Genomic DNA, 22,183 nt, shown 5'->3' with positions numbered 1-22,183 from the left:
TGCCAAGGATGATGGATCATCCATGCACTTTCCAGTCTCTAGGACTATGAAATCAGCAGGGATGTAATGGTCTTCAACTTTCACCAAAACATCCTCTACAAGTCCATAAGCTTGTTTTCTTGAATTGTCTACCATCTCTAGTGAGATTCTTGCAGCTTGCATCTCAAAGATCCCTAGCTTCTCCATTACAGAGAGAGGCATAAGGTTTATGCTTGACCCTAGGTCACACAGAGCCTTCTTAAAGGTCATGGTGCCTATGGTACAAGGTATTGAGAACTTCCCAGGGTCCTGTCTCTTTTGAGGTAATTTATGCCTAGACAAGTCATCCAGTTCTTTGGTGAGCAAAGGGAGTTCATCCTCCCAAGTTTCATTACCAAATAACTTGTCATTTAGCTTCATGATTTCTCCAAGGTACTTGGCAACTTGCTCTTCAGTGACATCTTCATCCTCTTCAGAGGAAGAATACTCATCAGAGCTCATGAATGGCAGAAGTAAATCCAATGGAATCTCTATGGTCTCATTATGAGCCTCAGATTCCCATGGTTCCTCATTAGGGAACTCATTGGAGGCCAGTGGACGTCCATTGAGGTCTTCCTCAGTGGCGATCACTGCCTCTTCCTCCTCTCCAAGTTCGGCCATGTGGGTAATGTTAATGGCCTTGCATTCTCCTTTTGGATTCTCTTCTGTATTGCTTGGAAGAGTACTAGGAGGGAGTTCAGTAGTTTTCTTGCTCAGCTGTCCTACTTGTGCCTCCAAATTCCTAATGGAGGATCTTGTTTCAGTCATGAAACTTTGAGTGGTTTTGATTAGATCAGAGACCATGGTTGCTAAGTCAGAGTGGCTCTGCTTAGAATTCTCTATTTGTTGCTGAGAAGATGATGGAAAAGGCTTGCCATTGCTAAACCTGTTTCTTCCACCATTATTATTGTTGAAACCTTGTTGAGGTCTCTGTTGATCCTTCCATGAGAGATTTGGATGATTTCTCCATGAAGGATTATAGGTGTTTCCATAAGGTTCTCCCATGTAATTCACCTCTTCCATTGAAGGGTTCTCAGGATCATAAGCTTCTTCTTCAGATGAAGCATCCTTAGTACTACCTGGTGCAGCTTGCATTCTAGACAGACTTTGAGAAATCTCATTGACTTGCTGAGTCAATATTTTGTTCTGAGCCAATATGGCATTCAGAGTATCAATCTCAATAACTCCTTTCTTCTGATTCGTCCCATTGTTCACAGGATTCCTTTCAGAAGTGTACATGAATTGGTTATTTAAAACCATTTCAATGAGTTCTTGAGCTTCTTTAGGCGTCTTCTTCAGATGAAGAGATCCTCCAGCAAAGCTATCCAATGACATCTTGGACAGTTCAGACAGACCATCATAGAAGATACCTATGATGCTCCATTTAGAAAGCATGTCAGAGGGACACTTTCTGATTAATTGTTTGTATCTTTCCCAAGCTTCATAGAGGGATTCACCTTCCTTCTGTCTGAAGGTTTGGACTTCCACTCTAAGCTTACTCAATTTTTGAGGTGGAAAGAACTTTGCCAAGAAGGCATTGACTAGCTTTTCCCAAGAGTTCAGGCTTTCTTTAGGTTGTGAGTCCAACCATATCCTAGCTCTGTCTCTTACAGCAAAAGGGAATAGCATAAGTCTGTAGACCTCAGGGTCAACCCCATTAGTCTTGACAGTGTCACAGATTTGCAAGAATTCAGCTAAAAACTGAAGAGGATCTTCCAGTGGAAGTCCATGGAACTTGCAATTCTGTTGCATTAGAGAAACTAATTGAGGCTTAAGCTCAAAGTTGTTTGCTCCAATGGCAGGGATAGAGATGCTTCTCCCATAGAAGTCGGGAGTAGGTGCAGTAAAGTCACCTAGCACCTTCCTTGCATTATTGGCATTGTTGTTGTTTTCGGCTGCCATGTCTTCTTCTTCGAAGATTTCTGTTAGGTCCTCTACAGAGAGTTGTGCTTTAGCTTCTCTTAGCTTTCACTTCAAGGTCCTTTCAGGTTCAGCGTCAGCCTCAACAAGAATGCTTTTGTCTTTGCTCCTGCTCATATGAAAGAGAAGAGAACAAGAAAATATGGAATCCTCTATGTCACAGTAAAGAGATTCCTTGAGGTGTCAAAGGAAAAGAAAAATAGAAGGAAGAGGTAGAAGAATTCGAACTTATCAAGGAAAGATAGAGTTCGAATTGTGCATTAAGGAGGAGTATTAGTCCATAAATAGAAGGATGTGAGAAGAGGGGAAGAAATTTTCGAAAATAAATTAAAAAGATTTTAAAAACATTTTGAAAAAATACTAATTGATTTTCGAAAACTAAGAGTGGAAAAGAAATCAAGTGATTTTTGAAAAAGATTTTGAAATTAGAAATCAAAAAGATATGATTGAAAACTATTTTGAAAAAGATGTGATTAAAAAGATATGATTGAAAAGTTATGGTTTAAAAAGATGTGATTGAGAAGATATGATTTGAAAAACAATTTAAAAAGATTTGATTTTGAAAAATTGATGACCTGCCTAACAAGAAAGATATGATTCAGACATTAAACCTTTCTCAACAAAAAAGGTAACATAATTGAAATGTTGAATCAAATCATTAATTGTTAGCAAGTATCTTTGAAAAAGAAAGAAATTGATTTTGAAAAATATATGATTGAAAAGATTTGATTTGAAAAAGATTTGATTTTGAAAAATTTTAAAAACTTGAAAAAAATTTGAATTGAAAACAAAATCTTCCCTCTTGTGCCATCCTGGCGTTAAACGCCCAGAATGGTGTCCATTCTGGTGTTTAACGCCCAAAACACTACCCTTTTGGGCGTTAAATGCCCAGCCAGGCACCCTGGCTGGCATTTAAACGCCAGTTTGCCTTCCTCACTGGGCATTTTGAACGCCCAGCTTTTTCTGTGTAATTCCTCTGCTGTATGTTCTGAATCTTCAATTCTCTGTATTATTGACTTGAAAAGACACAAATTAAAAATTTTTTGGGTTTTTAATAATGAGGAATAATCAAAATGAAACTAAGATCAAATAAACAATGCATGTAAGACACCAAACTTAGAAGTTTGTATACTATTGACACTAACAAAATGAGAATGCATATAAGAGAAACAACAAAACACTCAAGTCAAGAGAATTTAAAGATCAGAGCAAGGAAATCATCAAGAACAACTTGAAGATCAATGAAGACACATGAATGAATTCGAAAAATGCAAGAAGAAAAGAAACATGCAATTGACACCAAACTTAAAATGAGATACTAGACTCAACAAGAAACATAAAATATTTTTGGTTTTTATGATTTTGTAATTTTTTTGGATTTTTTCGAAAATTAAGTGAAAAAGAAAATAAGGATATCAAAATTCTTAATGAGAATTCCAGGAATCATGCAATGTTAGTCTAAAGCTTTAGTCTAAAGAAATTAGACATGGCTAGCTGATGAACGGATTTTTGATGGTATAGAATTTCACAAATGAATTCTCGTTGCAAGTATAGTTTCTAAACCAATCAATAATCCTTTCATACAAAAAGTTGTTTGTCACTAGTACAAACCCCTAAAATTTATAAACCGAAGTATTCAAACCTCGGGTCGTTCTCCCTAGGAATTACAATAAAGTGTCCTGTTATTGGTTGTGAGTTATTTTGGGGTTTTTATAAGAGGCATGAAAGATAAATGGCAAGAAAGTAAACTAACAACTATAAAAGGCTCTTGGCAAGGTATGAAAATTAGAAGTCCTATCCTAGTTATCCTCCTCAATTGTGATGAGAATTGTTCATTGCTACCACTTAGTTAACCCTTACTAAATAAAGGAAAGTCAAGTGGATGAATTGACTTGAGCCACAAGTCCTAGCCAATTCCCAAGGATAGACTAGCTTTAGTGCACTCCAAACCAATTAGCAATCTCTCCAATTATCAATCAACAAAGGAATTAGATAACTCAAGTGTCACTAATTACTCTACCTAGGCCAAGAGGAACAAAATCTATACTATATCTAGAAGAGGCATTTCAACAAACACATAAAAGGCAATAAAAGTGAACAACATAAATTGCAAGAATTAAAGAGAGATCTAACTACAAAGGCAAGAGGTCCATAATAGAAAACCAAATTAATCATGAAACAACAAAGAACTTACCAATTGCATTGAAGGAGAAATGTAGATCTACAAAAGAGAATTCACAAACTAAAAACAAAGGAATTACATTAGAAGAAGAATTCTACAACTACAATAGAAGAGATGAACGAAAATTGGAAGAGAGAAGAAGAAGAAATAGATCTAGATCTAAGAACTAACCTAATCCTAATTCTAGAGAGAAGAGAGAGCTACTCTCTCTAGAAACTAACTAAAAGCTAAACTAAAACTAATTGGTAACTAACTTGTGTTTCCCTCTTCACTCCTTGGGTTAAATAGCATCAGAAATGAGTTGGATTGGGCCCACAAGGCTTCTAAAATCGCTGGCCACGTTTTGCTTCAAGTGGACTAGGTGGCAGCATCGGCGCGTGCGCGTACTATACGCGTGCGCACCACCATACGTGTAGCAACTATAGCAAATCTTATATCGTTTCGAAGCCCCAGATGTTAGCTTTCTAACCCAACTGAAACCGCATCATTTGGACCTCTGTAGCTCAAGTTATGGTCGTTTAAGTGCGAAGAGGTCGGCTTGACAGCTTTCCGGTTCTTTCATTTCTTCATGAGTTCTCCAACTTTTCATGCTTCTTTCTTCATTCCCTTGATCCAATCTTTGCCTCCTAAACCTTAAATCACTTAACAAACATATCAAGGCATCTAATGGAATCAAGGTGAATTAAATTTATTCATTTTAAGACCTAAAAAGCTTGTTTTCACTCTTAAGCACAATTAAAAGAGAACTTATAAAACCATGCTATTTCATTGAATAAATGTGGGTAAAAGGTTATAAAATCCCCTAAAATCAATACAAGATAAACCGTCAAAATGGGGTTTGCCAAGCTTCAGCAGGACATTGCATTCAAGAGCTAAATTAATGAAAATCAATCAGCTTTGGTGATGATAAGAACATCACCTTGAAACACTAGAATTCATTCTTAAGAACTCTGAAGAAAAATACCTAATCTAAGCAACAAGATGAACCGTTAGTTGTCCAAACTCAAACAATCCCCGGCAACAGCGCCAAAAACTTGGTGCACGAAATTGTGATCATCAATGGCGCCATCAATATGGTGCGCTCAATTGCAATCTCAACTCTTTATCACAACTTCTCACAACTAACCAGCAAGTGCACTGGGTCGTCCAAGTAATAAACCTTACGCGAGTAAGGGTCGATCCCACGGAGATTGTTGGTATGATGCAAGCTATGGTCATCTTGTAAATCTTAGTCAGGCAGATTCAAATGGTTATAGATGATTTATGAATAACGCATAGAATAAAGATAGAGATACTTATGTAATTCATTGGTGAGAATTTCAGATAAGCGTATGGAGATGCTTTGTCCCTTCCGTCTCTCTGCTTTCCTACTGTCTTCATCCAATCCTTCTTACTCCTTTCCATGGCAAGCTGTATGTTGGGCATCACCGTTGTCAGCGGCTACAGTCCCATCCTCTCAGTGAAAATGTTCAACGTGCTCTGTCACAGCACGGCTAATCATCTATCGGTTCTCAATCAGGTTGGAATAGAATCCATTGATTCTTTTGCGTCTGTCACTAACGCCCAGCCTTCAGGAGTTTGAAGCTCGTCACAGTCATTTAATCATTGAATCCTACCCAAAATACCACAGACAAGGTTTAGACCTTTCGGATTCTCTTGAATGCCGCCATCAATTCTAGCTTATACCACGAAGATTCTGATTAAGGAATCCAAGAGATAAACATTCAAGCCTTGTTTGCTTGTAGAACGGGAGTGGTTGTCAGGCACGCGTTCATAAGTGAAAATGATGATGAGCGTCACATAATCATCACATTCATCATGTTCTTGGATGCAAATGAAAATCTTAGAACAGGAATAGGCTGAATTGAATAGAAGAACAATAGTAATTGCATTAATACTCGAGGTACAGCAGAGCTCCACACCTTAATCTATGGTGTGTAGAAACTCCACCGTTGAAAATACATAAGAACAAGGTCTAGGTATGGCCGTGAGGCCAGCCCCCAAAATGTGATCAAAAGATTCAAAGATCTAAAGATCTAAAAATCCAAAGATGAAAATACATTAGTGAAAGGTCCTATTTGTAGAAAACTAGTAGCCTAGGGTTTACAAAGATGAGTAAATGACATAAAAATCCACTTTCGGGCCCACTTGGTGTGTGCTTGGGCTGAGCATTGAAACTTTCATGTGTAGAGACTTTTCTTGGAGTTAAATGCCAGCTTTTGTGCCAGTTTGGACGTTTAACTCCCATTCTTGTGCCAGTTCCGGCATTTAACGCCGGGCAGTTTTGAGCTGATTTGGAATGCCCGTTTGGGTCATCAAATCTCGGGCAAAGTATGGACTATTATACATTGCTGGAAAGCCCAGCATGTCTACTTTTCAACGCAGTTGAGAGCGCGCCAATTGGGCTTCTGTAGCTCCCGAAAATCTACTTCGAGTGCAGGGAGGTCAGAATCCAATAGCATCTGCAGTCCTTTTCAGTCTCTGAATCAGATTTTTGCTCAGGTCCCTCAATTTCAGCCAGAAAATACCTGAAATCACGAAACAACACACAAACTCATAGTAAAGTCCAGAAAAGTGAATTTTAACTAAAAACTAATAAAAATATAGTAAAAACTAACTAAAACATACTAAAAATATACTAAAAACAATGCCAAAAAGCGTATAAATTATCCGCTCATCAATCATCCATGGAAACTTGGTTTGAAGGGTAAAGATGTTGGAGTGGCAGTGATTCAATGGTTGCTTGTTCATAATCATCACAAGGATATGCATAGGGGAATATGGATTAGGATTGTGTGGAGGCAATTGGTGAAAATAGGATTGAGAGTATGGTGGTTGGAATGATGGTGTTTAAGGACTATATTGGGAGTATGGTGCATGGAATGATGGTGGTTGAGTGGAATAGTCATGATAAGAACCATCATATCCATTGGAATGATATGCATTGTAGGAGGGATTACCATCATAGTAGCTTGAATGAGGAGGTTGCCATGATGAGTTCTCATATGGATGTGGCTCCCTTCTCAAAAATTCATCTCTCCCATAATGTGAGCCATCATTCAAGTTGTCATGGCCTACAACATAGTCATAATCATATCCAAAACCACAAGGACAAGAATTCATAGTGAAAAATAAAGACAAAACTAATAAAATCCTAAAACTAACAAAAACTAACAAACAAGCAAAAGACAAACATATTCATAATATTCACATATTTACATTAACCAAAAACATGGCACTCATGCGCATTCCCTGGCAACGGCGCCATTTTGATAAGTAGATTTTAGCCGGTATAGAAATTATCAAGTAACCAATCGTAGTATAGTCTAGACCGACATACAATCCATCATCAAACAAATCAAATCAATAACTGAGAGTATTAGTCCCGAGTCGTTCTTCCTTAGGAATGCTATAAGGATGCACGTTATTGGTTAGGTGTCTTTTGTGGTTTGAAGAGTGTGGCATAAAAGTGCTAACAAAGGTGAACAACAATCAATCAATATTAAAGGCCTTGGCCAAGGTTGAACATTGGAAGTTCCATCACTATAGCTTCCTTCAATTGTGATAACAATGGAGTATTGTTTCACTTAGTTAACCCTTAATCATAGAGGAAAGTCAAGTGAAAGTAACTAACTTGAGTGACAAGTCTTAGTCTTACCTTAAGGAAGTCTAGCTTTAGTGCACTCCAAATCAATTAGCAATTCTCAATCCTCAATCAACAATTGACATCCATTATTCAAGTGTATCCAATGACTCAACCACTAGGCCAAGTGAGGGAATGCTACTCCATATCTAAAGTTGGCATTTTCTCAAACATTTGGAGAGCAAGAATGAAAGACATAGTAGAATTGAGAAGAAACTTAGAATCAAAGTAATTCAATACAAGAGATTAACAACAATCAACAATGAACAACAATGAAAATGAGATCTCCAATGCATTAATAGAATCCAAAACAACAAAGTTAAATCTAAGATCTATGAGAATTGAACAATTACAAGAACTAATTGAGATTAGAGAAAAGGATCTATAACATGAACAAAGTAAATTGAGAGTTGCAATGGATCTCATCAAGGAATGGTTGAAAATTGAGAAAATAAAGATGAACCCTAGAGAGAGGTTGGAGTCTCTCTCTCTACAAATGTAACTAACTAAAATATCTAAGAAAGTGTAAAAATGAGTGTATGGATGTGAATGACTCAATCCTCTTCAATCCTCAGTTCATATATGCAATTTGGTGCCAAAGTTGGTTGCAGAAGCCCTCCAAAATTGCCAGGCACGTGTTGCAGTAACAGAATCACGTGTAGACTGTGACGCGTGTGCGCACGGTGCGCGTACGCGCCCCTGGCCGATTTAGCAATGTGCGCGCGAGCGCCTTGTGTGCGTGCACGTCCTTGGCCGAGATCAATTCTTTGGCTTTTTGTTCTTCTCTCCACTTGCATGCTTCCTTCCTTGCTCCTTTGATCTATGTCTAGCCTATTTTAACCTGAGATTACTAGCAAGCACATCAAGGCATCTTATAGAATCAAGGATGAATTAAAATTATCAAATTAAAGGCTTAAAAAGCATGTTTTTACATTCAAGCACAAATATGGGAGAGATTACAAAATCATGCTAATTCATTGGTTAAACGTGACAAAAGGTTGATAAAGTGCTCTAAATCCAACACAAGATAAACCCTAAAAATGGGGTTTATCAATGAGCTATTCTTGGTGAAAGTTTCTTGAAATGTTGATGAAATTTGATGATATTCTAGCTATGAAATATGTTCTTGAGTGCAGCTGGAAAAATGAACACTAGGACTAAAATTAGGGTTAATTTGTGTTTGAAATCAAGTTGAAAAGTTGGGGTTTCAGTGGCTGCTAATTCATTATGAATTTTGGTAAAAATCGGTTATTGAAAGGATTGAAAAACGGGTGAAAACAGAGAAAGAATCTGAAGAATTTCCGAAAAACTCGAAGAACACTTTGAGTGTGATAAAGAACAATGAAGAACAGGCTTTTGATCCATAAAAGGGCAAGGAAGTAAATATTTTGGTGTTTAGGGGGTTATTTAGTAATTTCCAAAAGTTAGGGTACTCAAAGTAAAAATATTAAAAGTTACGGGTGGTAAAAAGTGAATTTTAAGTTAAAAGTAAAAGGTAAGTTAATTTTTGAAAATTTAATAATAAAATAATGCAAAAAAGGCAGTTTTTTGTAAAAGTTTTAGAAAGACAACTTTAAGCTCAGAATCTCATGCTTACCTTCATAAAATACTTAGGGAGTGGAAATAACATTTTAGTGAGGCAAAGGCAAAGGAAAGATAAAAAGTTGAAGAAAAGATAAAAATCAAAGAAAAATTTGGTAAAGTTTTAATGACAGAAATAAACAGAGATTAGTGAACGAACTAAAAAGCAACATAGTCAGTTCTTGAGTTGCGTCTAGGGTTAGGTATAATATGAAAAGTTAAACTGTTTTAGTAAAGACTTAATGAACCTATACATGGGACAAGCTAACTATTCATACCGAAATTTACATAAGCTATAAAACATATACGTTAAATAGAGAAACCAGAGCAGAGTAAAGAGATAAAGAAAAAAGAGAAACCAAAGCAGAGTAAAGGGACAAAGAGGAAAGAGTAATATGATAAAGAGAATAGAGAACAAGTAGAGGGCCTGTTGAAAGGTCATTTGTTGTATTAAGGCAACTCCAGAGATATTTGTATGTTCATCTGCTGCATTGAGGTAGTCAGATAGATGGTGGTGCGACCACTGAGAGTGCTTTCTTGGGATACTTAGCTATAATGCTATTCTGTAAGTCAAAGGACTCTTACAGAGGTGTCGAGAAAACACAACTAGCATATACTCCTGTAAGTCAAAGGACTCTTACAGTGAGAGTGTGTGTGTGCTCCTGTAAATCAAAGGACTCTTACAGTGAGTGTGTTGGGCAAATATAAGTTAACTAGCTCTGCCATGCAAGTCAAAGGACTCTTGCAGTGGGTTGCTAGTGCCACCCTGCAAGTCAAAGGACTCTTGCAGTGGTTTGCCTCACAAGTCAAAGGACTTTTGCGAGGAGCATTGCCAACAGGGAAGCCTTACCTGGTCAAAAGACACCGGGAAACATCGGGAGCGGGCATGTAACCGACAAATGAGCTCATTACCTGCATTAGGGCTAGACATGCATCATACTTGGTTGTGAATTTTCTCTATTATGATTGATGTATGAATGTATGCTTCCTTTGTTTGTATTCTATTCTCTATGTCTGTGTTTTATTTTCTTGTATTCTTCTGTTTGTGTTCTGTTTTCCGTTTTCTCTACTTTCTCTATTTTTCTATATCTTCTATTTACTTTTTCTCTATATTTTGCTAATTGTATGCTAAACAATACAGAATTAATGAACCTAACTAATAACCCCGACTCTACTAAGAACTTCCCAATTTTTACCCTTTCACTCTCCCTTCCCTCTTCAGATGGAAGCAAGAGTATCCTTTCATACTCCACTAATGATCGTTCTGTAATAGGGTTCTGCTCTGGGTAGTCTTCTGAGTCTAGAGTGAGATTCGTTCTCTATTTATCCGTATATACCGTGAGACCAGCCGATCTCTACACCCCGTTTATCTATGAACTTTAGCCTAAGTCCTTCGTAGGATGTTGCTATTTTGTGGCCACTCAATGAAATACCAGTGAGATGATCTTTCACAACGTATGATTGTACAGAGGAGTAGTAGATGATCTTCCATCTTTTGTTGACGTTTCATCTAACTTGAGTTTTGAAGACTTAAAATGTACTTTCCCTCGTTTTAGTAGCTTAAAGGGACTACGTGAGTATAGAGTCTAGGCTAGCCTGGGTGCCAGCTTAGGGACTTCTTGAACAGGTCAGGGCCTGGAATGTTGTATGTATATATACGTATATAGTTATATCTAGCTATATCTAAGGGTGTTCTAACTAAGATTTTTACTCTAATAAAGGTTGGAAAACTTAATGTTGTTAACTGCTTGAGATGTATATAAGTATAGTTGTTTATAACTATTGTATCTGTTATCATTTGAGAATTGATGATGAATGATTCCATCTATTAATCCAAATGTTTTTAAATAAAAAAAGTACCTCACAAAATAACTACGCTTTTAACAACGAATCAGGCTCATATAATTAAATAATAGATAATAATTAGGAAGACGAATTGGTGACGCTCAGTTTTTGGTATGATCTTGACATACTAAAAATTAGGTTGTTACAATTTGGTATCAGAGTAATTCGTTCCCAGTAGAGCTTGGGGAGTGGACTGACTATGCTTTACTACATACTCTGCTTGTGTGTCTCATGTCGTTCGGGTGTTTTTAAGATACATTTGGCATGAATGTCTATGAGCACTCATTTTGGGGATGTTTGTGCTTAACTTGAGTTATTAAGACTGATCACCTTAATGTTGATGGTTTGGTGCGAACAAGACCTCAATGACTGCGAATAGGCATAGTTTAATCAGTTATGAATGATAAATCGGTATGAGGCACAGCTATTTTCGAAGCTATCATGATCTCCATGGCTATGGCTACGTGAGATTTGGATGCTGTAAGGAACAGACTTATCTCTTCATCAAGATGGATTGAAGAAAATGGATTGCTTGAAGATGGACTCTGCATGTGGCAGAAACTTTGAGGGCAAAATTTTCTTTAAGGAGGGTAGAATGTAACAACCCAGTTTTCGAGTACGTGAGATCTTTTTTGAAGACACGGAGTTCTCCGAAAGATCAATGAAGGGAAAACCTCTAGTATATCATCAAGTATCTCAATCCTCATTGTCATTATGTCATCTTTAAGCCAAAAGCTCTTTTGGGACAAGCTCGATAACGCGGTCGCGAAGAACCTAGTTTTTGAACCATATCAGTTAAGAGCTTTTGTTTATGGTTTCCATAAATAGTCTCAGCTTGACGAACCAGACTCGATTTATGAGAGAAGAGAGATAGTAATATAATAATATTATTATATTAATATTAGAGATTCTTGAATAATATTATAATATTATTTGATCTGTTTTAGTTAAAAATAGGAGATCGGTTTAACCGAGTTCACAGTTTACTAGTGCAGCTTAGCACCAGCACTCTCTGATGACTTTAGCAATGCTTATGCCTCATCATATATCTTCTATTCTCATTTTAATCATGTTACTAGTGTTATTTATACTAGTAGCTCAAATATTAATCTCAAGAAGTGTTGTTAAGCGTATGTTCTAATATATCTAGTTTTAGTAATTATAACCTGAGATATTTTTCAACCACCTCTCAAACTAGCCAATCATCATCATGAACGACTTTCCTCACCCCCAAGACCTCCAAGGCTGCCTCATTTGCTCATTGTGGCCAAAAATTATCAAGAGAAAAAGGAGAGAAATTTCTTGGTTCATAAATCTTCAAAGCTTCATTTCTTCCAAACTAAAACTCAAATCAAAACTCCGATTACACCAAAATGATCCTCTCTTCTTCCTCTACATCACCATGTAACTTTTCATGGCTGGAAATGAGGTGAGATGGCTGTCTCCCTCCCTCTTCAATTCGGTTTTCAAGGAAAACCATGCTAAATATGTGTTTTCTTGATGTTCTTCCTTAGATCTCTTGCTTAGCATGACATGTGGGACAAATATCTTCAATTCCCAGCACATTTAAGGTGAGAAATTCCTTCCTAACAGGTTTATTAAGGTTTGGTCAGTTGAGGTTTTATGGATTCAAAGTTGTTCTTGATGTGTTTTAGGAGGAAAAAATGCTTAAAGAACACCTAAAAGCATAACCGAATTTGAGGCAGCAAATCAAAGTAAGGTTTGGTAAAATTAATCTTGAATAATTGTGTTTGATTTGTGTGATTGTTGTAATCTTTGGTTATACTTGAAATTGATTGCTTATATGAGCTATTCTTGGTGAAAGTTTGTTGAAATATTGTTGAAATTTAATGATATTCAAGCTAAGAAATATGTTCTTCAGTGCAGCTGGATAAATGAACCCTAGGACTTAAATTGGGGTTGATTTAGTTTTGAAATCAAGTGGAAAATATGGGGTTTCAGTGGCTGCTAATTTATTATGAATTTTGGTAAAACTCAGTTACTGAAAAGATTGAAAAACTGGTGAAAACAGAGAAAGAATCTGAAGAATTTACGAAGAACACGCAGAACACTTTGAGTGTGATGAAGAATAATGAAGAACATGCTTTTGATCCATAAAAGGGCAAGGAAGTAAATATTTTGGTGTTTACGGGGTTATTTAGTAATTTCCAAAAGTTAGGGTGGTTAAAGTAAAAATATTAAAAGTTACGGGTGGTAAAAAGTGAATTTTAAAGTTAAAAGTAAAAGGTAAGTTAATTTTCGAAAACTTATTAATAAAATAATAAATAATAATAAAATATTAAATAATATTATTTAATTAAAAATAATATTTTATTAAAAATAGTAAAATAATGCAGAAAAGGCCGTTTTTCGTAAAAGCTTTAGAAAGAAAACTTTATGCTGAGAATCTCATGATTACCTTCATAAAACACTTAGAAAGTGGTAATAACATATTAGTAAGACAAAGACAAACGAAAGATAAAAAGTTGAAAAAAAAAGATAAAAATTGAAGAAAAAGTTGGTAAAGTTTTAATGACAAAAATAAACAGAGATTAGCGAACGAACTAGGAGCAACATAGTTAGTTCTTGAGTTGTGTCTAGAGTTTGGTATAATATGAAAATTTAAACTGTTTCAGTATAGATATAATGAACCTATACTTGGGATAGGCTAACTATTCATACCAAAATTTACATAAGCTATAAAACACATACGTTAAACAGAAAAACCAAAGCAAAGTAAAGAGATAAAGAGAAAAGAGAAACCAAATCAGAGTAAAGAGACAAAGAGAAAAGAGTAATATGATAAAGAGAATAGAGAACAAGTAGAGGGCTTATTTAAAAGTCATTTGTTGAATTAAGACAACTCCAGAGATATTTGTATGTTCATCTACTGCATTGAGTTAGTCAGATAGATGGTGGTATGACCACTGAGAGTGCTTTCCTGGTATACTTAACTATGATGCTATTTTGTAAGTCAGAGGACAATTACAGAGGTACCGAGAAAATACAACAAGCAAATACTCCTGTAAGTCAAAGGACTCTTACAGCGAGTGTGTTGGGCAGATATAAGTTAACTAGCTCTACCATGCAAGTCAAAGGACTCTTGTAGTGCGTTGCTAGTACCGCCTTGCAAGTCAAAGGACTCTTACAGTGGTTTGCCTCATAAGTCAAAGGACCCTTGCGATGAGCATTGCCAACAGGGAAGCCTTACCTGGTCAAAGGACTCTGGAAAACGTCGGGAGCGGGTACGTAACTGACAAATGAGCTCATTACCTACATTAGGACTAGACATGCATCATACTTGGTTGTGCATTTTCTCTATTATAATTGTTGTATGAATGTATGCTTTCTTTGTTTGTATTCTATTCTCTGTGTATGTGTTTTATTTTCTTGTATTCTTCTATTTGTGTTCTGTTTTCTATTTTCTCTACTTTCTCAATTTATCTGTATCTTTTGTTTACTACTTCTCTATATTTTGCTATTTGTCTGCTAAACAACACAGAATTAATGAACTTAACTAATAACCTCGACTCTACTAAGAACTCCCTAATTCTTACTCCTTCTCTCTCCATTCCTCTTTAATTAGCGAATATTTTATACGCTTTTTAGCATCATTTTCATATAGGTTTTAGCATGTTTTGTTTAGCTTTGTTAAGGTTTTATAGGTTTTTGTATTAAATTCAAATTTTTGGATTCTACTTTGAGTTTGTGTGTTTTTGAGCAATTTCAGGTATTTTTTTGCTGAAATTGAAGAGTTAGAGCAAAAGTCTTATTCAGAGACAGAAAAAGCACTGCAGATGCTGTCTGGATCTTACCTCCTTGCACTCGGAAGAGCTTTTCTGGAGTTACAGAAGTTCAAATAGAGTGGTGTCAATAGCTATGGAAAGCTGACTTCTAGAGCTTTCCAGCAATGTATAATAGTCTATACTTTGCTTTGTATTAGAAGACCCAAAACTGGCGTCCAACGCCAGCTTCCTGCCCCCTTCCAAGCATCCAGCGCCCAAAGATCAGAGACCAGCGTTCAACACCCTAGAGGCCTCATAGCACGTGGATCTCATCAAATCTCATCCCAAACACTCACCAAGTGGGCCCCATAAGTGGATTTTAGTACCAAAAAGATTGTTTTACCCTTACTAGTCATTAGTTTAGTATTTAAAGTAGAAGATCCCTCTTTGTTAGGGATCTTCAGCCACTTTACACATTTTTTTCCATTGCATTTCCTTTCAGTTTGAGTTTCTAAACCTCCTAGCTTGAGGGGAGGAGCCCTGCTGAGTCCTATGAATTAATAAAAGTATTACTGTTTCTCTTCAATCTGTGTTTGATATCTAAGATGTATATTCATTCTTCATCAACATGAATGCGTTGAACTCGCATAAGGTTATCACATTCTACATGGGTTCAAAGTGCGTCTTTCATCGGACAATGATGAACCACCAGCTTGATTATACATCTCTTAGACGGCTAATCCACGACTTCATTGGGGACTTCTCGAGACATCAGTTTAACCGATTTACGGGGAGATTAGGGTTTCTGTGGTAGAGGGTAGAACCAAAGGCGCAGCATCATCCGATCCGAAAGATTTGACCTTGTCTGTGGCGTTTTGAGTAGGATCATCAAGGAGAATGAACTGTAAGAGCTTCACCATTGGTGCACGAAATTGTGATCACTACTTTTCACAACTCAAATAATCCCCGGTAATGAATCCAAAAACTTGGTGCTCAGTACCATGGCATAAACACAACTTCGCACAACTAACCAGCAAGTGCACTGGGTCGTCCAAGTAATAAACCTTACGCGAGTAAGGGTCGATCCCACGGAGATTGTTGGTATGAAGCAAGCTATGGTCATCTTGTAAATCTCAGTCAGGCAGACTCAAATGGTTATGAATGATATATGAATAAAATATAAAGATAGAGATACTTATGTATTTCATTGGTGAGAATTTCAGATAAGCGAATGGAGATGCTTTGTCCCTTCCGTCTCTCTGCTTTTCTACTGTCTTCATCCAATCCTTCTTACTCCTTACCATGGCAAGCTGTATGTTGGGCATCACCATTGTCAGTGGCTACAGTCCCGTCCTCTCAGTGAAAATGTTCAATGCACCCTGTCACGGCACGGCTATTCAGCTGTCGGTTCTCGATCATGTCAGAATAGAATCCAATGATTCTTTTGCGTCTGTCACTAACGCCCCACAATCGCGAGTTTGAAGCTCGTCACAGTCATTCAATCATTGAATCCTACTCAGAATACCACAGACAAGGTTTAGACCTTCCGGATTCTCTTGAATGCTGCCATCAATTCTAGCTTATACCATGAAGATTCTGGTTAAGGAAATCCAAGAGATAGACATTAGAGCCTTGTTTGCTTGTAGAACGGAAGTGGTTGTCAGTCACTCGTTCATAAGTGAGAATGATGATGAGCGTCACATAATCATCACATTCATCAAGTTCTTGAGAGCGAATGAATATCTTGGAATAAGAACAAGCTGAATTGAATAGAAGAACAATAGTAATTGCATTAATAGTCGAGGTACAGCAGAGCTCCACACCTTAATCTATGGTGTGTAGAAACTCCACCGTTGAAAATACATAAGAACAAGGTCTAGGCATGGCCGTGAGGCCAGCCCCCAAAACATGATCAAAGGATTCAAAGACCTAAAGATGATCTAAGATCCCCAGATGAAAATACAATAGCAAAAGGTCTTATTTATAAAGAACTAGTAGCCTAGGGTTTACAGAAATGAGTAAATGACATAAAAATCCACTTCCGGGCCCACTTGGTGTGTGCTTGGGCTGAGCATTGAAGCATTTTCGTGTAGAGACTCTTCTTGGAGTTAAACGCCAGCTTTTGTGCCAGTTTGGGCGTTTAACTCCCATTCTGGTGCCAGTTCCGGCGTTAAACGCCGGGCAGTTTTGAGCTGATTTGGAACGCCGGTTTGGGCCATCAAAGCTTGGGCAAAGTATGGACTATTATATATTTCTGGAAAGCCCAGGATGTCTACTTTCCAACGCCATTGAGAGCGCGCCAATTGGGCTTCTGTAGCTCCAGAAAATCTACTTCGAGTGCAGGGAGGTCAGAATCCAACAGCATCTGCAGTCCATTTCAGTCTCTGAATCAGATTTTTGCTCAGATTCCTCAATTTCAGCCAGAAAATACCTAAAATCACAGAAAACACACAAACTCATAGTAAAGTCCAGAAAATTGAATTTTAACTAAAAACTAATAAAAAATATACTAAAAACTAACTAAATCTACTAAAAACATACTAAAAACAATGCCAAAAAGCGTACAAATTATCCGCTCATCAACCATCAATCAGAATGGATCCTCACTAACCCTGGGGTTCAAATCTGGAGGAGTATTGTCGGCTGCTTAAACCAGCGTCAATCACATACAGCTTGCCATTGAAGAAATCATTCACAAGCAAAGAAGACAGTAATACTAGAGTTAATTCAGAAAGACAAAGCAAGTCCAATCCTCAACTATATTCCTCTTACTGATATAAAAGGTCATTTATACAATATTTCTATTACTATTTGCCCTTGCCTCAATCCAACAACCTTCTTATTTCGCCTGACTAAGACCTGCAAGATAGCCATAGCTTGCTTCAAACCACAATCCTTGTGGGATCAACCCTAATTCGCTCAGGTATTACTTGGATGACCCACTGCACCTGCTGGTACAGCTGTATGAAGGTGTGGAGATTCATGCACCACCCCTCCAAATAGAAGCAAGAGTATCCTTCCGTAGTCCACTGATGATTGTTCTACAATAGGGTTCTGCTCTGGGTAGTCTTTTGAGTCTAGAGCGAGATTCATTTTCTGTTTATACGTATATATCGTGAGACTAGCCGATCTCTACACCCTGTTTATCTATGAACTTTAGCCTAAGTCCTTCATATGATGTTGCTATTTTGTAGCTACTTAATGAAATACCAGTGAGATGCTCTTTGACAATGTATGATCGTGTAGAGGAGTGGTAGATGATGTTCCATCTTTTGATGATGTTTCATCTTACTTGAGTTTTGAAGACTTAGAACGTACTTTCCCTCGCTTTAGTAGTTTAGAGAGACTAGATGAGTATAGAGTCTAGGCTAGCTTGGGTGCCAGCTTAGGGACTTCTTGAACAGGTCAGGGCCTGGGATGTTGTATGTATATATATATATATATATATATATATATATATATATATATATATATATATATATATATATATATATATATATATATATATATATATATATATATATATATATATATATATATTATCTAGCTATATCTAAGGGTGTTCTAACTAAGATCTTTACTCTAATAAAGGTTGGATAACTGAATGTTGTTAACTGCTTGAGATGTATATAAGTGTAGTTGTTTATAACAATTATGTCAGTTATTATTTGTGAATTGATTATGAATGACTTTATTTATTAATATAAATGTTTTAAAAAAAAGTGCCTCGTAAAATAACTACACTTTTAACAATGAATCAAGCTCATATAATTAAATATTAGATAATAATTAGGAAGACAAGTTGGTGACGCTCAGTTTCTGGTATGATCTAGACATACTGAAAATTGGGTTGTTACATACTCTGCCTGTGTGAGGCAGCCCAAGTTTCCATTGATGGAGATATCACCACTAAGAGGAGTATGGAGTATGCTCAAGAGCTTGGACATGCACCACCACAGGAACCAGTTCCACCACTGATGCGTGAGCATCTTATCTATCTTTTCCTAGTGAATTTGCACTTAATTTGTTAAGTTTAATTAAGAATTAATTATATTTTAGCCACTATGGATGCTATTTTGAGTTTTGTGCAATTTTATTTATTTTAAGTAGCATTCGGAGGGATTTGATGAAGTTTCTGCAAAGAAAAAGAAGAAACCAAAGAGATGACCAGCGAAGACCGATGCAAACGCATGGCTCACACGACCGCGCGGAATGGAGGAAAGCGCAATGACGCGATCGTTGCCGGATTGATTGTGATTGACAACTATTAAGGTATTACTTCTCAAAGGCATTATGCGCCTAGTTTCAAAAACTTAACGCGAAATTTAATACCCACACTTACTAACCGGCAAGTGCACCGGGTCGTACCAAGTAATACCTTACGTGAGTAAGGGTCGATCCCACGAGGATTGATGGATCAAGCAACAATGATTGATTGATTGGCTTAGTTAGGCAAGCAGAAATTGGTTTTGAGATGTTCAAAAGGTTTAAGTTTAAATTCAAAATATCAAAAGTATAGACAATTAAATAAATTGGGAATAAAATATGGATAAACAGTTAAGGCTTCAGAGTTATCTATTTTTCTGGATTAACTTTTCTTACTAACTATTTTAATTATGTAGGATTTGAATTTATGGCAAACTATATGTGACTAGACCCTAATTCCTTAGACCTTCCCAATCTCCTTTAAAATTCCTTAACTGCCAATTCCTTGGTCAATTAAATCCAATTAAATGGTACATGATCAAATTCCAGTTTGCATGCCACAAAAACTCTAATTACCCAAAGAATAAAAGGATTATATGTCACGTATCCCGTTAAATCCAGATAATTAGAATTTAGGAGAATATGTTTTCAAGCTATTGTTCAAGTATAGAGCTTTTCCAAGTTATACAAGAACTCAAATAGAAAGAGGGTTATACTTCCGTTCCACCCAAATTCATAAGATAAAGAACGAAAACAATTCTTAAATATAAATCAAAAACATAAATTAAAATAGAAAAAGTAATAAAATCAATACATACAAATAGACAGAGCTCCTAACCTTAACAATGGAGGATTAGTGGCTCATGGTTCAGAGTAGAAAATAAATAAGCGTTCAGGTAACAAAATGTATTCCCAATGATGGGATCCAATCCCCCCAATGGAGTCCCTTAATAGAAGAGAAGTCTCCCCTTTTTATAACTAATCCTCATTAATTTAAAATCTAATTATCTAAAAATAAAAATAATATCTTTTCCTAAAAGATAAGATTTGAATTTAAATTTGAATTAATTAACAGATCTTCAGTTGATGGGTGGGGACCACTTGCTTTGTCCATTCTGCAGCTTCTAATCTGTATTTTCTGGGCTGAAAAGTGGGTTAAAACAGCCCAGAATTTGCCTCCAGCATTTTTCTGTATTTTCTGCACGTGGCGCATGTCACGCGGATGCGTCAGGCATGTGATCGCGTCGATGATCTTTTTTGCGAGTCACGCGGACGCGTCAATCACGCGGACGCGTCATTTGTGCAAATTCCAGTCCACGCGTTCGCGTCAGGCACGCGATCGCGTCATTGCGCTTTCCTCCATTCCGCGCGGTCGCGTGAGCCATGCGTCCGCGTCGGTCTTCGCTGGTCATCTCTTTGGTTTCTTCTTTTTCTCTGCAGAAGCTTTATCAAATCCCTCCGAATGCTACCTAAAATAAATAAAATTGCACAAAACTCAAAATACAATCCATAGTGGCTAAAATATAATTAATTCTTAATTAAACTCAACAAATTAAGTGCAAATTCACTAGGAAAAGATAGATAAGATGCTCACGCATCAACCACCTCAGCAGGAGCTTCTAGAGATGCCTCAGGGATTCTATTTCCCTCTCCATGACTACTGGAACCAGTTGACCACATCCATTTGGGAGCTGATATCTTTTGTGGATCAGTTGAGGTTGGAGCACCAGGACCACTCAGCACTCTTCCATCAGCTAGTGGAGGAGCAGCTGAAGCAGAGGCGCGACTTAGATGAGCTAAAGCGCTAGAAAGGATTCCTAGGAGGGAGCAGCAGCCACCATGACTGAGGTGGTTAAGTTTCTTTATCTTCTGCTTTCCTTATTTTATTTTCTATTTTTTAGTATTCTATCTTATTTTCTGTTTTCTGTTTGAAAGCTTTTGCATGATAAGTAGTAGTACTTTATTATTTTTCTATTTTTCTTATTTATTTTGATATTTTATAATTAATTTAAAAAATTGTCTCATATATTACTCACTGGGCTTGGAAAAATCAAAAGAAAAAGAAAAGAAGTAGTAAAATGCATGAGTCTTGAGTTATCTATAATGAGTTATTCTGATTACTTTCATGTGGTGGTATTATCTATAATTCTGAATGCATGAACTGAACAGTGCATATTTGACCTTAGAGTTAAAAATGTTAGTTCTGGAAGAATAGGAACTTAGAGAAGTATTATGGATTCTCTAAAGTAAATAAGAAATTAATCTTTGAAGCAAAACAAATAGCAAAAGAAAATAAAAATAAAGAGCAAGGTCCAAGGCTCTAAGCATCAACGGTTAGGAAGGTCTAAAATGATTAAAAGCTCAAATGAGTTGTTTTCCTAACTATATACTTATGATGTAAATGTGTCAAATAATCCTTGAGACAGAGTACTAAAAGTCGAGACCAAGTGCAATTACAGAGCATGCCAAAGGCTCTGAGCACCATTGTCTGGGAGAAGTAAAAAGAAAAAAAATAGAACTCAAAAGAGTTTTCCGGTTAAGTACTTGTGGTGTTGTTGTATCAAGTTGAGCTTGAAGACAAAACACTTAGAGTCACGGCTAGACTCAAGGTGCAAAGCACAAAAGGAAAAGAAAAGAAAAAGCTGTGTTCAAGAATTAATCTATGCATTCAGGAAAAAGAGAGTCCATAATATCATCCGGGTTCTAGTTCTGAAGGATATGAATATTTCTAAACTTCAAAGGATAGTGAGATGCCAAACTTATTTAGAATTACAGTGTCATTAGCCCCACTCAGTGATTAGACTAGAGCTTAATTAAACATTCAAGTCTTAGGCATTTTCTTTTTTCAGCCCTATATTATTTTTAGTTGCTTGAGGACAAGCAACAGTTCAAGTTGGGTGTTGTGATGAATGAATATCTTATACCCATTTTCCGCTTCTTTTCTAGTTAAATTTAGTTGGAATTTAGTAAGTTTAATTATATTTTAGTGTGAAAATTCTCTTTGGATGCTACTTTGCATTTTTCTGGTATTTTTATTATTTCAGGTGAAATTCGGATCAATTT

The 22,183-nt window shown here is 36.7% G+C and overlaps 1 non-coding gene across 1 annotated transcript; it reads left to right on the top strand.

Moving 5' to 3' along the window:
• Window positions 1–1,407: 1,407 nt before the first annotated feature.
• Window positions 1,408–1,515, top strand: LOC130954252 (small nucleolar RNA R71). The gene has a single exon (XR_009076234.1). It is a non-coding gene; the product is annotated as a small nucleolar RNA R71 (small nucleolar RNA).
• Window positions 1,516–22,183: the final 20,668 nt, after the last annotated feature.

Source organism: Arachis stenosperma, chromosome 1 (assembly GCF_014773155.1).
Source record: "Arachis stenosperma cultivar V10309 chromosome 1, arast.V10309.gnm1.PFL2, whole genome shotgun sequence".
Classification (NCBI taxonomy): Eukaryota; Viridiplantae; Streptophyta; class Magnoliopsida; order Fabales; family Fabaceae; genus Arachis; species Arachis stenosperma.
This window is presented reverse-complemented; position numbering and strand designations above follow the sequence as displayed.